Here is a 10,109-nt window from a genome sequence, read left to right as displayed (position 1 = left end):
ATTTTTTTTTTTTTTACAAATTGCTTGCTTTCCTAGCTTTAAACTTTGGGGGAGGTTATACCAGGTATCTTTTTGGTCCTCCTCAACTCACGATACCATGATTCTTTTTATGCTCTAAATTACAGTTTCTGAAGATCTGGTCTTTGAAGCCCCTCCAGGTGGCCTGTGGTTGCCTAAATTCAAGGAGTAGGTTTTGTTTGAAGGGTATTTTCTGCCAGAGATTTGAATGCTCCATAAAAGGGTACAGAAATAGATATTTGAAAATTATAACCACAACGTCACATGCTAGGCCAAACACTTCAAATGATGTGGTTCGTGTGTGTGTGTGTGTGTGTGTGTGTGTGTGTGTGTGTGTGTGTGTATGTGTGTGTCTGTTGTGTGGTTTCAACAGAAGCTTTGAGGTAATTGGTCCGGGGGATTCTTTCAGTGTGGTTCGTAGTCTAAAATCTCATTTGGGATTAATTTAAACCAAGCATTTATAAGACAGTAAGAAATCAGACCACTTTGAGAATCTTTAAAACAGGTATTTGTAACGGATAATTCAACTGAGAAAATATCTTGACCCTAGACCTTTGCAGTTTTATTTCTGACCTCAATGGAAGGTTATCTTGGCCATGTTGCTCTCATATCCAATTTTTGTGTAAAGAAATACTCAACTTTGAAGTTCAGTTCTGAATCCTATTAAAGGAGATGGTTTGGGAAGAGGTTGAGTAGAAAATCTATTCCCAGAAAGGATCTTTTGAAAACCTTCATTAATTGTTAGCATCGTAACCATTTTCTAACTTTAATATTTAAAAAATGCTGTTGTATTCATTGTTTCAAAACCATGGCAAGCATGCAGATCATTCAAAGAGCAAGAATTTGGTGGCAGTATAGTTTTATTCAATCTCACCAAATCATAAAAAACACACACAGCTACTAGGACCATAAAAGAAAAACACTGAGGACATCTTCAGCAAAACTAGTTAAAAAGGAATTCCCACAACTCCAGAATATGGGTAGGTGTGCCAAAACGAGAGACAGCAGCAGGGTGTGAGAGAGAAAGGGAAGTCTAGAAAGATCTGATGAGCCAGAGGATCAATAAATTACCAGCAAAACTCTCCTGAAAAGAGAGGACCATACATGATGTGAGAACCTAGGTGAGCAAACTGAAAAATATCCGGTGAGAAAGGCTCCAATTTTGGGGGCGGGGAGCGGGGAGCGGGGAGGAGAGGAGGCAGTGGACTCTGTTATGGTGGTGAGCTGAATCACAATCTCCTCCCCTGCCACCCCGCACCATGTCTACCTTCGAATCCCTAGAATCTGTGACTTTATTTCCTTACATGGCAAACAGACTTGGCAGATGTAATTCAGTTAAAGACTTTGAGATGGGGAGAGTATCCTGGATGACCCAGGTGGACCTACTATAATCACCCTCCTTCCAGGAGGGAGGTAGGAGAATCAAAATCAGAAAGGCGGTGTGACAGCATAAGCAGATAATGGAGCGATGCGCTTGAAGATGGAGGAAGGGCCACAAGCCAAGAATGCAGGCACCCTGTAAAAGCTGAAAAACGCAAGGAAATGGATTCCCATCAGTTTCCAGAGGGAGTCCAGCACTGCCCATGCTTTGATTTTAGCCAAGTGAAACGCATTTTGGACTTCCGACCTCTAGAACTGTAAGCTAAGTTTGTGGTGATTTGTTACAGTAGTAATAGGAAACTAATACAGATGGAAACTACATTTCGCAGAATCCCCATTCCTGTATGTCCTGGTTAGATGTGGCCAAAAGGAGAACTTGGACAAGATTTGGGGAAGCAGGAGTGAGTGAAGCAGGAGCCACTCTTTTCTGAGGGTCTTTGTGATGAGATAAGGCGCTCTGTAGTGTCCTCACTCTCTGATCCACATCCAGCTCTTCTTCCAGAGTGCAAGCCCTGCTGTCCATCAGACGCTTGGCTGTGCACCCACAGAGACATAGCAACACTGAGGCAAAAGCTCCCTAAACGCCCCTTCACAGCCCAACTTCAGCATTGGACACTTGGCCTCTCAGATTCCATTGCATTCTTCAACCTGACCTCTGATACCAGAGCCTTGAGAGGAATAAGTAGATCACATCAGTGTTTCTTGAAGTGATTATGCCATTTAGTCTTCAACAGTGAACATTTTTATTGTCCCAACCTCAACAACACTTAACACTGGCTGATTCATAAATTTTGACTAATCTGTAAGCAGTGTGCTGACATCTCCTTGTGGCTTTAATTTTCATTTCTCTGATAACGCATTTGGTTGAGTAGCTTTTAATATTTTTAGTGGTCTTCTGGATTTGCTTGTTTGTGAAGTGCATGTTACTTTTGACCATTTTTCTACTGGGTCATCTGCCTGTTTATTATTCATTCATGGTTCTTTATATACTCTGGATATTAGTTCTTTATCAATTATATATATTGCAAATATCTTATCCCAGTGTGTGGCCTGCCTTTTCACTATCTTTAAAAAGTTTCTGATTTTGACGTGATCAAATTTATCAGTCTTTTTTTATGGTTAGTGCTTATTGTACGATCACATAAACCCAGCAATTCTACTCCTAGATATATGCCCTAGAAAAACTCTTGAAAAATTCTCTAAGTTAAAGAATATTCACAGAAGCTCTGTTTCTAATAGGAAAACAAAAACAAAAACAAACTTAGAAACTCCCTAAATCCACACAGGCATGTCCATACAAGATAATGAACTACAAACACATGAGTCCACATGGATTTGTGTCACAAATACAGTGTTAACTGGAAAAAGAAATTCCTTTTATTAAAAATTCAAAATCAGTCCAAGTTAAATAATATGTTATTTAGAGATAAAAACAAAGGTATTGAGCCATAAAGAGAAGGAAAGGGGCAATTCTCACAAACCTCAGGATTGAGGTTTCTTCTGGGGAAATGGAGGGGATGTGAGATTAAGAGGGGCACACAAGGGGCCTCAAAAATACGGGTGACATTCTATTTTTTAATTTAAGAAGGGTTTGTATATCTATACTATCTTTTTTTGAAATGAACATGTTTTATATACTGATTGCTATGTAATCTATTTTCTCAATAAAACATTTTAACAGATATTAGTCTCCTTAACAATCGTATTTGTCATCCTAGATTAAGAGAACTGGGTAGAAGATTCTGAATACTTTAGAGGAGCAGTTCCCAAAAGCCAGCTGTGGGCCTGTTGCATCCAAATAGTGTGGGCTACTGTGTTAAAACTATAGACTGCTGGCCCCCACCCAGGTACAGAATCAGAACATCCAGTGTGGGACTGAGGAATCGGTGTCATTTCGCCTGGATAATTTTCTACCTAGTTATATTGGGCCACCCCAGAGTACCCAGTCTTCTGCGGTAATCCTCCTGCAGGATTTAAGTGGCTCTCTACTGCCCTCTCGTGGTCAAATTTCCACACAAACAGAGCAGAGTAAGCCCGCAAGATGAACAAGAGAGCAGACAGTTTCCGCCTGGGATAAGTGGTCTGTCTGGGTGTGGTGGAGGTTCTAAGGACTTGCACAGTTTGGCTAGATACCAAAACATGGCACCTAGAACCCATTAGCTTGTCTAGTATTTCTATTTCAAGTTCTAAGTGCTCTAGCCAGGCTTACTTGCCCGAAACTTAGCTGAGCTCCTCCTGACAGGGATGATTTCATGGAGCCATAGTCCGCCTCCTACTTAATGCAGACCTTCCTTCTGCTTGGTCCCTGCCCATGGAGATCCCCTGACTCTGGATCCTGCCTCCCCACCTGGACCCACGATCTGCACATCCCTGGTCTCCTTTTCTGCCTGAACAAACATCTATGGTCTAACTAGACTCCTGGTCCTGGGCTCTCCTGCATGACTCTATCTTGCCCTTGAACTTCCAGAAGACCAGGGCTGTTAAGAGGGTAAGAATCAAAAGGTGCAGAGAAACGCAACCTTGAGGCAGATGAATACTCTGAGGCTGCCTTGAATGTGCTAGGTGCCTGGGGCTTCCCCGCCCCCAATACCCTTCCTCCTCCTTTTTCATTTTCCACAGTTGGTCAGAGTTTCTGATTCCTGAAATAAGCTTGGAATGGGCAGGTTCACACTGAAAAATCATGGAGCTTGTGTAACTCAATGGAGGAGCCTAGACCAGACCCCAAGGGCAGATTCCAAGTGTGTACCATCTATACTCACTTAGCCCATATCTGTCTCCAGCTCTGACCCCATTAGAGTCCTTAATTTAGACTCTATTATTGTATATTGCCACTGACCTCTCCTGAGTGCATAAATCTCTGCTTCCTTCCCAGGAGGTCATAACTCACCCAGTGGAAGGTAGTGTAGTGTAATGATTAAAAATATGAATTTAGAATAAGAGTTGGATTGGAATCTCTGCTTGCTTATATGCTGATCTTCGGACATTATATTAAGATCTCTATACCTCAATTTCCCCATCTGTAAAATGGGGATAATAATATTTAACTCAAAGTTTATTGTAATTAACAAATGAGACAGCATAAAACATGCTTATCACATTTCATACACATAGAAGTACTTAATAAATGTTACTTGTTATGATTTATTATGAAGTCCAGACCTTTTAGGGCTCAAAGGGCTATAACTCAGAAGAGGCTGTTCCTTTTGGAACAGCCAGCTCACCAAGTACTCTCTAGAGAATGCTCCCGTTTGACTCCATGCTGACGTCTCTTCCAAACTCCAACATGCCTCTGGCCCAGCAGCTGGAATCTCACCCTCCAGCCCAAAGATCACACTGCCCTCTCTGTCAGTTGACTGGGCCAAGAGCTATGCTCAGTCAGGAGAGGAAACCCTATTTACTGTCCTGCTGGCTTACTCCTTCCCTTCCCTGTACTTCCTCCCACTTACACTTTCAGCTTGCCAAGAATGAGACTGTTCTACCCACATCCATCTACTGTCACTCAGAGTTCAGAGAAGGAAAAGGCTTCCACATTCAGAGAACAGTGTTTCTAATCAGGTGTCACATAGAGTTACATGCTTCTAATGTAATGGTTGAATCCCTCAAAGAAACTCTTCAGAGCACCCCAGGAAAATGAAACAAAACAAACAACCAAACAATAAATGTGATGTGCTCGATATTGCTCTGTTGAAAAGCCCTTTGTACACACACTCGGCACCCCCAGCAGACCTCTGCTCCTACGCTCAAGCCGCCTTGTTTAGCTCAATGTTTTCTTCCTCCCACCCTCCCAAGTCCAGTCTCTGTGGTGAAGAGTGAACTGTGCACAAAAAAAGAGGTTCTAATGAAAGTAATCTCGCAGGCTGATCTGACCATAAATTCCCAACTAGGCAGGTCATAGTGGGTAGTCACGCCTCAGGCCTATAACTTCATTAGTGAAAGGTTTTTGAGCCAGCCCTGTCATTGTTCTTGTGCATCTAGGTTAACATACCTTGAAATGCCAGAAGTAATAGCCCTCGAATGCATAACTGCTCTCAAGAAAGCACATAATTTTGTTAACTTCCCTGTAATCCATCCCCACCTGCTTTCTCCAACTTTCACATAACCTTGCTTACATTCCCTCCTTAATTTCAAATACACAAAAGAAACTGCAAGACTGTCATTTTCCAAAGCATTTAAGATCTTGCTTCCTGGCAATGGTCATCAGGTTTGGCTCAAATAAAATCTTATAAAAATTCTTTACAGGTTTGGACATGTCTTACGTTGACAGTGTCGTATCATTTTGTGGGTTGCCTCCTACCCACAGCAGCAGCCCCAGTCCTGCTGAGACGGCTCGTTCCTATGGATGATGGCATTGACCAGAATTCACGCTCAAAGCGACCTTAGCCTGACTCACTGGAGATAGTTCCTTAAGTCAGCCCTCTGTTTTCTACGACATAGTCTCAAGTATTATTTAGAGTACTACGATCACACTTACCTTGCTCTTAACTATAAAATAAACTCTTTATTCATAATTGGACACTGGGGAAAATGAAAATTTCACGGTAATCCTAAAACTCCGTGTTCACTGGCTATGTGACCTTGTTGAGTTAGTTTCCTGTCTCTGGAATCCTCAATCTGCCAAAGAAGAGGGCTGGGCTAAATGGTCTAAGAGGCCAATAGCAGGTTTACCAGTGCTAGAAAAAGTCACGTCTGCTCTGTCTGCAGCGCCACCCTTCTGAGAAGCTCCGGACATTCAGACAGTACATCTGTCTGCTTTATTCCACAACACAACTTCAAGGCTAGGTTCTTGACTCACCTATGACGAAGATCCTGTAAGGTGACTTACTGAAGGTCAGCAAGTAAATCAATTTCAGAGCCCAAAACAGTAACTGAAGTCTCCCTCTCATTTTTATTCCATGAAGAAATCCTAAAATAACCCCCTGCCACCACCACTCCCAGAAACACTCTTGACAGATTTACAATCACATAAAACTTCTTTTGAACTTAAATTTGAACTTTCAGAACGGTGTGTATTTAAACACGTAGACTGCCATTCAAAACTCTTCCTTTAACTTTCATGAAACCGTCACACACACCCACACACATACAAAACATTTAGAGATTGCGGTGAAACTATATCAATGAGTTTTTTCTTTCTATTTTTTTTTTAAAAAAACGAGAAACTTCAGTTTTGATACATAGCCACCGCACCGCTCAGGACCTGGTGGCACTGATGGCCACCAAGGGTACTTACTGTTCGGCAGTTCTTCATTAGGGAGGTTTAATGATTTATATGCAGTGCTCACTGGTGCAGAACCTCACTCTGACTCAGCCCTGAGTACTGAATTCTCAAAAGGCAGCCAGGCTCGCTTGAGGTTAAATCACTGAAAGCAAACTCTGTTTCCCAAGGCAACGATATCTTATCTCCGACTTTGTTCCCTTATCTAAGAACAGAGAGGATTGCATTCTTCCTGCTTTCCCAGAGCACTGCTTGCATTTTTGGAAGCAATGCTGATTTCTTATTTTCCTGTAGTAATTGCAACTTTCATGCAACTTTGAAAAAGGAAATCAGGGATCTTGCAAGATCTCGTAGTCAAAAGGGGTTTTTTTTTGTTTTTTTTTTTTTTTTTTAAGATATTTGTGCTTAATTGTTTCACCTTTATTTCTATGAAAATGTCAGTTTGACTCAGAAGGTTCTTCTACCCTGCTCAGGTAGGAAAGCAGAGAAGGGTCGAAGTGGGAGGGAGAGGAAGCGGAAATGCAGAGAGAGCCAGCGACCAGAGAAAGCGTGTGGTTGGGCCACAAAAGAAAAACAAATGCTAACCTTGAAACTAAAGGCCATGGAAATAACCACTGACACCGGCAGCTGAAGCCAGAGCATGAACCGAAAGACAGGGGTGGAGGTAGGGGTTGGGGGTCCCAAAAACTCCCTGAAAATAGAGAAGGGTGGAAACAGCATGGCCACGATGGCAGGACCCCCTGATGACGACGACACCGGAGCCTCCCCAAGAGTTTAGCTCACCCTCAGGGCACAGGAGAGAAGGTGAACGGGGTGGCGCAGAGCCCCTGATTTAAAATCTGGAAGTAACTGAGTTACATTGAATAGGCAATTTTGATTTCCATTGCATTGCTAGCCAGGATTAAGCTTTCCATCACTAAACTCAGTCACAGATTAATACAGAACATGACATTTCTGCATATTTGAATCTTATGACTGAAAAGTTTACCTGCTATATACTAGCAATTTTTTGTTGTATTGAAGAATGTTGTGGTGGATATATAAAATATTTTTACTGCCAAAAGTTAAGGTCATTGTCAGAATGTCTTACAGCAAATCTAATGCAGAAGCATAATTGAGTAACATAGCTTTGATAATATATTTTTAGTATCAAATAATAGAACTAAAATAATATTGAATATTAAGATTCATATGCCTAATATGCAATGCTCCAGTCAGAGTTTTTCATACATAAGTAATATATGAACTTATTTTAAAGAAAAATAAATAGAACCCTTATGTTGATTTATTTCTATTATAATGTTTCTGAAATAGGTATAAATATAAAATAGATATAAAATCCTTATGTTTGATGTGCTTTTATAATTATGAGGGAAAAAACAAATTAAATATAAACAGTACCCGTATAATTCAAAGTAACACTATTAATTTAATGATAATTGATGTCGTTTGCTGAAACTAAATTGCTACTCAAAGGGTGAATGACAATTCAATGCAGGTTATTTTGTGTTCAGCATGTTTATCCTACCATATGCCCTGGGACAACTCAACCTTTCTGTTCCATTTTTTATTTTGTTAATGATCAAACAGACACATTCAAAATTGGATGGCTGTCGTGGATTGAGAGACCCTCAAGTTCAAGGAGTCCAAAGCGAAGTGTAGGGTCGTTAGCTTTTTACCATGAAATTGGAGGAAGGACTCTATCGCCACTCAAAGTTTATCCTACTGCCACATAATGAAATGCATGATATGTCTCACTCTATCATCAAATCTGTAGCATTTCTACCACAGCCAGCCACAGACCTCTCAACAGGAAGTAAATAAAAATGTGCACTGAGTGCAGCTCAGCTTTGAAACAGATTTTATATAATTTAGTAAAAGAAAAAAAGCTAATGCATTCATCCACGAGTGTATACTTATTAACCGAATGGTTTCAATCTAGAATAAATTATTAACCTATTGCTTGGACGTTTATATCTTAACCCATTTGTTTATAAGTATAGATTGAAAAGTCTTATGTAGAGGCATTTCAAGCATCAGTAATTTTTCCCAGAGGTTGTGGGGAAGGAGTGGGTTAAAGAAGACAAGCCAAGCTTTAACTATAACTTAGAATGGCCCTAAAAGTGGATCTGACATTGTCCTTGTGGCAAGTCCAGATCAAGAAGAGTCTATTTAAATCTTTCTCGTGGGAGATGGAGCTGGTATAGTCAGGTGCTGGATGCTTATTCCTAGAGGTCTTAGAGCCTGGGAGAAACCCATCAATGACTCCTGAAACCAGGAGTCAACCCCACCTTCTAGGCCACTAGCAATTCAGCAAGCCTACACCTTCCGTCTGCCCCAACCCTTCGCTCTCCGATCTCCTTCCTGCCAAAGTAGTTCTGGAGTTCTTTCCTCCATGTGCTACATAAATCCTTTCTTTACTGCAAGAATCTCAGGCACGTTCCTGGCCCATTTGATGACGTTTTGGAGTCAGTGTAGATCGACCCCCTTTTGTGACCTGTATTACTTAGGCTCTCCTTAATGATGTTTCTGGCAACATAACGTGTTCCCGGAACACAGTCTCCTTTTTAGTACAGGCATTACTCCTTCAAGGGCAAAAGCATGGTAGTAGAAGAGCTAGCTCAGGCTCATGATCAGCATCCTATTCCCTGAAGTCAGTTATCGGCTAGAATTACTCTCGGGAGATAGGAACTATCCGGGCCTGAACTATTCTGATATGAAGTCATAGTACCATGACAGATTAAATAAAGGGCTTATTTATTATCTTGGATGTTTAGATATTATAAGCATACATGTGGACAGAGTAGATAGTCTCTGACTATTTTTTGTGACTCTACCTCCGCCTACATTTTCATTCTTTACCCTTTTCCTCTTCCTACCACAACTCTTAATCACAACTCATGTGATTTATTTCAATGATTTAATTGATGATCTCAGAAAGTCAGTCTAATAAGTCCCTAAAACCAATGTGTTCAGGATAAACAAAGAGTACTAAGAGGCATTTTTTTCTTTGAGTTGGAATCTTAAGAATGGTTCTTTGGCGATTCATATAATGAATGTAGGCCTTCCTTATCTTTGCTGGTTGTTGCATAGTTCTAAGGCTGTCAAATTTTATCATTCTTATGTTCCTGAGATATACTTCAGGAAGCTCTTATCTTTTTGTAAAAATAGTTGTTAGAAATTGAAGCAATAATTCAAAAAGTAAATTTTCAATTGCTCAAGTGTTTTGAACATGCAAACTTAAAAGTTCCTTGTCAGTTATTTCAAACTTACATTTGAAAGTGTAAATGCTGGCTTTATCCATATATAAGTGCGACAGATTTTCTCAAACTGTGCTAATAGAGGTCATAAGCACCCTCGCCCCCCACAAAGCCTCTGACTTTATTTGCAGAATCCTAGAAATACACATTTAGATGTCATCTGAAGGTATTTGAAAATTTATGTGACTTCCTTGAGTCCCTTCTAACTCTAAATCTGTGAATTTACAAACATGCTA

At 40.6% G+C, this 10,109-nt stretch overlaps 1 long non-coding RNA gene across 1 annotated transcript in view; it reads left to right on the top strand.

The window, feature by feature from the left end:
• The first annotated feature begins 6,654 nt into the window (after nt 1–6,654).
• LOC111740610 overlaps nt 6,655–10,109 on the top strand; it is a 6,320-nt gene continuing 2,865 nt past the window's right edge. Inside the window, exon 1 of the long non-coding RNA XR_002780690.1 lies at nt 6,655–7,086. This is a non-coding gene — a long non-coding RNA (uncharacterized LOC111740610). The remainder of the gene's footprint in view (nt 7,087–10,109) is intronic.

Source organism: Pteropus vampyrus, unplaced genomic scaffold, assembly GCF_000151845.1.
Source record: "Pteropus vampyrus isolate Shadow unplaced genomic scaffold, Pvam_2.0 Scaffold66, whole genome shotgun sequence".
NCBI classification, from domain to species: Eukaryota; Metazoa; Chordata; class Mammalia; order Chiroptera; family Pteropodidae; genus Pteropus; species Pteropus vampyrus.
Note: the sequence above shows the minus strand (reverse complement) of the source record. Positions and strands in the feature narration are given on the sequence as shown.